Source organism: Mytilus californianus, unplaced genomic scaffold, assembly GCF_021869535.1.
Source record: "Mytilus californianus isolate M0D057914Y unplaced genomic scaffold, xbMytCali1.0.p SCAF_9, whole genome shotgun sequence".
Classification (NCBI taxonomy): domain Eukaryota; kingdom Metazoa; phylum Mollusca; class Bivalvia; order Mytilida; family Mytilidae; genus Mytilus; species Mytilus californianus.
The window spans coordinates 39749051-39756182 of record NW_026262745.1 but is presented as its reverse complement, the minus strand read 5'-3'; the positions used below and the strand labels follow the sequence as shown (position 1 = coordinate 39756182).

The 7132-nt window shown below is 31.7% G+C and overlaps 1 long non-coding RNA gene across 1 annotated transcript; it reads right to left on the bottom strand.

Annotated features, from left to right (window-relative positions):
- Positions 1-784: 784 nt before the first annotated feature.
- On the bottom strand, positions 785-4156 carry LOC127716370 (uncharacterized). Its single transcript, XR_007988885.1, has 3 exons — positions 4107-4156; positions 2375-2489; positions 785-1011 (listed from the first exon to the last, which is right to left on the bottom strand). It is a non-coding gene; the product is annotated as an uncharacterized LOC127716370 (long non-coding RNA).
- Between the last annotated feature and the right edge of the window lie 2976 nt (positions 4157-7132).

Sequence of the window (7132 nt, the reverse complement as noted above, 5' to 3'; positions counted from 1 at the left end):
ACTACTACTAATAGTGTCTTGTAAATGAATTAGGAATAAATTAGCACACAGGTAATCCCACATACAAAAACATATCATTTGACAGGGATAAAACATTGTCGAATCATAAGTCCTTCATGGCTTCAATGAATATTACATTGAATAGCAAATCTGAGGACTTACCTTGTTTGTATTGGATGCCTAAGCTTCACAAATTTCCGTACACACAACGGCACATTAGAAAAACATATAAAAACACTAATGATTCTAAGCAAAGGTAAACCATAGGAATATATAGCACTAACAGTTTTTCGCAAAGGTAAACCATTGTTGTATATAATAACTAACAATTTTAAGCAAAGGCAACCCATTGGAATATTGTATGTTATTGTGGATCTTCTAAGGGAATATGGGTTCATATTCCCTGTCAGAGTTTCATATCTCTAGAGCCGCCAGCAAAGGGGATATAGGGCACTGACAGGGAATATAACCCCATATCCCCCGTGGAGTCCGAATAACAATCAAATTTTACTAGAGTGCCCTGATTTCAACACTAATTACTATGTTATCTTTATTTTCCTTTACATGGGATATGGGTTCTTTGTTTTCCTTTACATGGGATATGGGTTCATATCCCCTGTCTAAGTAACCAATCAAATTACAGGTTTAACCGGGATATTTCACTTCAGTACAATATATAATAAAACTAAGGCTTTTGAGCATAGGTAAACAATGGGCGTATATATAATAACACCAACAATTTTAAGCAAAAGTAAACTATGTTTATTGTAACTATTTACATGCATCTCCTGTCCGCCAATACATAGAATCACTTGACGTAGAAAGTGTCTTTGCATTTTTCTATAATATTCTATTCAATTTCCATAGATGTAAAAATATATTTATCCAAATATGTGTGCTTCACATTTGATGGTATGATCTCTGGCAGATACAAACTCAAAAGCACATTTTTCTCCTTTTAAAATCGCACATCCATCTGGCGGAACAATCACTCCTGCGTATATACCAATCCTAAATAAGATCATATTTTTTACATTTAGTTTTATCTAAATATCTTATCGTGTTGTTAAAAAACAATATGGTCAATACTATGATAAAAACCAATTAAACATGAAGCAACAGTACATTCGTGTTTTGTATGTAAAATACGAATTCTGTAGATAATTAGAAGTGTGTACGGATTTAGCCAGGCCTATAAGGAACATTTCTTTAATGTTTTATTGGTACAATAATGTATACGCATTGTTATTTTTGTAAGTTTCGTTTGCTAGTTGAGTATTAGATTAAGTCATTTATCAAACTAAGTTGTCTTTAAGATAAACTATTCAGGTTATAAAAAGACGTAGTCCTTATTGTAACTTTGAGATGAAATTACAGCAATAATTTTTTTTTTTTCAAATGTGCGAATCTTCTTTTTTTCGTTTATCAAAAAAGAAGATGATTATATATATAACACATGTACCAAGATGCTTAGCTCACAATGTTGTCCATTGACAACAGGACACTATGTCGGTGTCGATATGAATGCAACAAAAAAAAAAATATAATAACTTAGCTTTCTCGTGCACCTATTTAAAGAGTGTTCGCACGATATCACGATATCATAATTATCTAAAATTTCTTGAAAGACTCTTTTTTTTATAAAGAAAAATACATAACAACCATATATTTTTGGAAACATGTTGACCCAAGCTTTTAATATATGGAACAATTGGATTTCATTGGTTGTGATTTAAATGTTGTTTAATTTTCGTGAAGTCTGTCAGAACAATAATTTGGGAAAGCACTTAGCAACCATAATTTGTTTGAAATAATTGAATTTCAAAAGAGTTTGATTCGAATATTCTCTGGAAGTCTCTCATAATGGTTTGGAAAAGTATCTAGAAACCATATGCATTTTCAGAATCGTTGTAGTCTCATTAAAAAAAATAATATGCACCTGAATCCCTATATTTTCTCATTTCATACTTATAACAAGACGGATTGATCGGTGACTGTTTGGGATATACATATTTTCAGCAGAATTTTTGGACTGAGGCTCCCCAGATCAGCTGCTTGTTCGGGAAACACTTAAAAAAGATTTTCAGAGGGGATATAATGGGACTCCAAAGAATGATGTATACCCTTATGTATGTTTGTCAACTTTCAACAATATTATTGAGCACATGCCCCGTGAACTGTTGGTAAAGTGTCCTTCAAATAGTAAATATATATGCTAATTAAATAAACGGATTATAGGGGTCTAATAGAACTTCGTTTGGGAGACTTTGTACCAGCCTCCTGTTACAATTAATACTTGTAATCATTACAAGTAGCATTAGTTCTATTAATGTGGCGGTCGTAGCTATGATTAAAACATATACTTGCAACATACCCACAAACAGACATACTTCCATCCGAACCACAGCTGTGCTCTACACAATGGGTATAATCGATGTATGAGTGACCTAAAGGTAAGGTGACATTTTTATATACGCACTGCATTGTGCCTGAAAGAATAAGACATTGCATTTATAAAGCTAATTCAAAATAAAGATGCTTCAAATTAGACAATGATTATATCTAAAGAATTTCAACCATCACGTATGTAAGTTTATTCTGAATGCTTGTCTTAACAATTTCTAAATCATAATCTTATGTCCAGTTCGTCTACCGACGTCACTTTGAATTTGTTTCAATGAAAATTGCATAATTATTATTTTTCCAGTTTTGTCCTCTTTTTATCGGTTTAAAATATTTTTGTTGGTGTGTTTTATTTCCTTTTTCCAACACACTTACCTTGCTCTTTGTCTGATAGTAATGTTTTTGGTATAGTTTCAAATAAAAGATTTGAAAAGCATATAGTGAAAATATGAAATACATTTAAAAAAAATTTACCCGGTTTCGGCATTGTCATCATGCAAGACGAATTTGAGAACTGAATTAAGTTACACAGAAACAACAAAGTCCAAACTATTCGTTCTGCCATTTTCATTGTCACTATTATACTGTGACGGGAATAAGAAAGATAAGATTACAATTTGAAAGTGGAAATTCTAGTACTAACATATATCAGTATATACTGCAAAATTGAAAGATATCAATTAAAACTTAGAAAATAGGGAACTTCGTTTGTCTTTATTTGGAAACCACAGCATATTATAAAAGAATCAAGAATTTGAGAAATCACAAGAAATTCTACAAACGTGCATTTTAATATTTGTTTGATCGTTTGTATGTTTTGTGTTTTGTGGTGTGTTGTTTTTTTTTTTTTATTTTTCTCATATATTTTTTTTTATAGATAAAAGGGATATGTGGAATAAGTATATGAGACAGCAAACCTATGACGCAAAACAAAAACACAAAAGACATTTATTATCCTCAAAATTAGTGAGGTGCCTATACAATATATATCAAGATCTATAGATGTATATCGAAATGAATCTAAAATGACTTCCTATTAAAAACTGGATTACTACAGTCGGGGTCAATAGTAATGTAATAATTGACTGTATTTTCGCATCCTTTAGTTTTTAAAACAACTGAACATCTTCAAAGTATATCAATGACGTGAAATTATTCCATTTAAAAATTTACAATTTCTCTAAAATGAAATAAGAATATGAATAGAACGAAGTGTAGTGTAAACAACAATGGATCCATGAGACTACAACCCAAGGACAAAAAAAATTTAAAAAAGCAGTATCGAAATACATCAAGCTCTCAATCGTCAATGGTCTGAATACATTTAACAGTCTATCAAACTAGTTCTAACCAGGGACTTTCTATACTAACTTGAACATATAGTTATGAAGAACACTTCGTAAATGTGAAATGATTTGCTATGAAGTCACGTGATATCAGCGACAGCACAGTTCTGTCTGCAAATTTGTATAGCCATTGTTTTAAGTGACCAGCCCCGTTAGTATAAACTGTCCCCGTTCTAACGTCATATTAAAACATTTGCCAATATATAGTTCTGATTTTTTTTCTTGCGTAGAAAATTAAAAATAAATATACAAGACATGCATCTAAAAAATGATGTGAAGAATTAATATAACTGTCTAAAACAAAACTGAAAACCCAAATAATGAAGAAAAAAAAAACAAATACTTAATCATACTTACCATGCCTGTGTTTTTGATCTCCAAATCTTTTATCATAATCTTAACTTCTGCAGTGTAGAAGTCTCAGTTAATATATAGTTATAAAATCTATATAGATATTCGAAATTGGATATTTAAACAACTACTGTGAGTCTTAAATGATTAGTCATTCTTGTCATAAAAGAAGACTGACTTTATCTTTTCTAATGTCTGTTCATTTCTATTGTTCACATTTTTTGGATATGACCATTTACATACTATACGGATGCAGATGTGATTGAATACTACTTTTAACCAAGTACCAAGTCAGGAAAATGGCCATTGTTATATTATAGTTCGTTTCTGTGTGTGTTACATTTTAATGTTGTGTTTCTGTTGTGTCGTAGTTCTCCTCTTATATTTGATGTGTTTCACTCAGTTTTAGTTTGTAACCCGGATTTGTTTTTTCTCAATCGATTTATGAATGTCGAACAGCGGTATACTACTGTTGCCTTTATTTAACAACTGGGGATACAGAAAAAAATATAATGTAACTATTTGACAACGGTGGACCAAAATAGACGCCTCCGGGTGCGGGAATTTCTCGCTGCATTGAAGACCTGTTGGTGGCCTTCTGCTGTTGTCTGTTCTGTGGTCGGGTTGTTGTCTCTTTGACACATTCCCCATTTCCATTCTCAATTTTATTAATAATCTTATAATATAAACATTTATTTTCGAAAGATTTTAATGTTATAGAATTCTCATATTTTTGTAATTGGCCATTAAATAAGAAAAATTGTTATTATTGCTGGACCATCGGCTAGCGCTTCGGGCTCATATGGGAGTCTTAGGATGATAACCTGACCGTGGCAATATGGAAAAGGTCATATCAGTTTGTATATCTCTTTTTAACAACACATAGTTTCATTTAAGTAGTATGAGAATGTATCCAGAAGAGTCCTTAAGCCAATTTCTCATGAAAAGTATATTATACCAGAACTGATATCCACTTCTTTCACTTCGGAGTTGAGTTCTCAGACCTAATAGTAACCTACCGTTATTAAGTCGTCTTCATCTTCTTCTTCTTCCGACGCCTTTTCAAATGAACTTGTCCGCATCAGTTCTCCAAATTTACCTAAGGCTCCAAAATAAGTTTGACTAACATGTCTAGTGGTGCAATCAGGGTTTTTTTGTGCATTGGGGTCTATAAAGAGGTACTTTGAGGGGCCAAAAGAAGTGAGGGGTTTACTATAGAACCCTAGCTATGGGATTTTTATTTTTTTAATTTTCTAATGATTACAACTTAACAGTTAGTGTTAGACACCTATGGCCTACCTAAGGTCAAAAGGTCAATGGTCAGTTTGACCTTTGACCTTGAACATTTTTTTTTTCAATTACTGAAAATTATTTTAAAAAATTGGAAATTCTATTGAATTGAATGAATGATAGGGACAGTCCTTATGGGTTTATACTTATGGGGACTTTTTTTGGGAGACTTCGTCACAGCATCCTGTTACAATCATGTCTTGTAAAACTTGGCATACAAATTTCCACATTACTGATGACCTTCATTTTAACTGTTTCATATGGAATTATCTATCATTTACTTGGTCCAGTGCTTTCGAAACAAATCGACTTTTAAATTTTTTTTCGTATGCGGCAGACTCCGAAAAGGCGTTTCTTGCGAATAATAGAACAAAAGCAGCGAAAGAGATTACTTCAATTGGCACATTTCAAAGTATCAATATTTCAGCAGTACCTCCATTCAATATACAGTAACACCTAGTCAGTGATGCGACATACAAATGCTTTCTTTTCCTATCTAGATTCCTTTGATAGAGGTCGAATCTATTGAGTCAACTGCGTACTTGTTGATGGGTTAGGTTGAAACTATTTCTTTGAATGTTTTGCGGGCGCTAATATGATTTGATTGACAGCTATGGCATATCTTTGTCATTTGGATATGTTTCATCTGTCTTAGTTAAAAATCTGATATCGCTTCATCTTTGATGATATCCGTGAATGCGGAATAGAATCAAGCCGTGGTCTTAACTTCTTGGAGTTGTTATAATCAAACAACTTAAACATGTTATGTATCAAGTGATAACAAGTGTTGTTACATCTTTAGACGGTTTTTATGTTTGGTGTTTAGTTAATTGTTGTCATAATTACAATTACAGCTCGATGATTTTTTACCTTATATATGCCCAAGGCTCGATGCATTATTAACTTTAACTTCCATTCCAGCAATTTGAATACTGATTGAATTGATAATAAAATTGCATATAAACGGGGGCTCCTCTTTCATATTCTATTCCAAATTCTAAAGTAATTGCAACATAAACTTAATGATATCTTTGGATATGCAATTGTACATTTTGAGGTTTAGGGAATATCAATTTCAGAATTTTGGACCGAAACGATTCTTATTTAGGAAATAGAGTCTTAAATATCAGATTTACATAGCAGCTCAATTGTTTCACACAGTTTTATCATTTATTTTTAATGGCTTTATTTTATTTGAAAAAAGGCTTGTAACATTAAGTTCTCTATTATGTTAAGTTTTCATTCAGTCAGAGACCTACAAACACGTTTTGCATTGGTATGACTTTAAATTACTTTGTGATTTTGATATCTATTATTATACTACACTTTAAAAGTTACTCTTTGAAAATACAAGCAAATAGTATGTTTCACAATGCCCAAATTGAATATCACGGTACTCCACTTTCCTTTTTGAAATTCTTGTAACGCAATCTTTTGTAAAAGTATTATTTTTTATCATCGGACGATTTTTATACTTTCGCATTATTAAAAGTTTCGATACAAGATGCTCCTATAAGAACGTTATCTCTATTGGATAAGGGTTTTAACTTCAGTTTGCGGCTTATTTTTGGACAGCTGCATCAGCTTGTTTATTTGTTAACTAGGTTAATAAGTAGAGCAAAATTAAAAACAAGAAAAGAATCTCGATCTAGATATATTTATTAAATAATATCTTTAATTTAAACAATTTCAAAATTTTCTCCTTCTTTCTCATGTCAGTTGACTTATCATTGTTTGAAGAA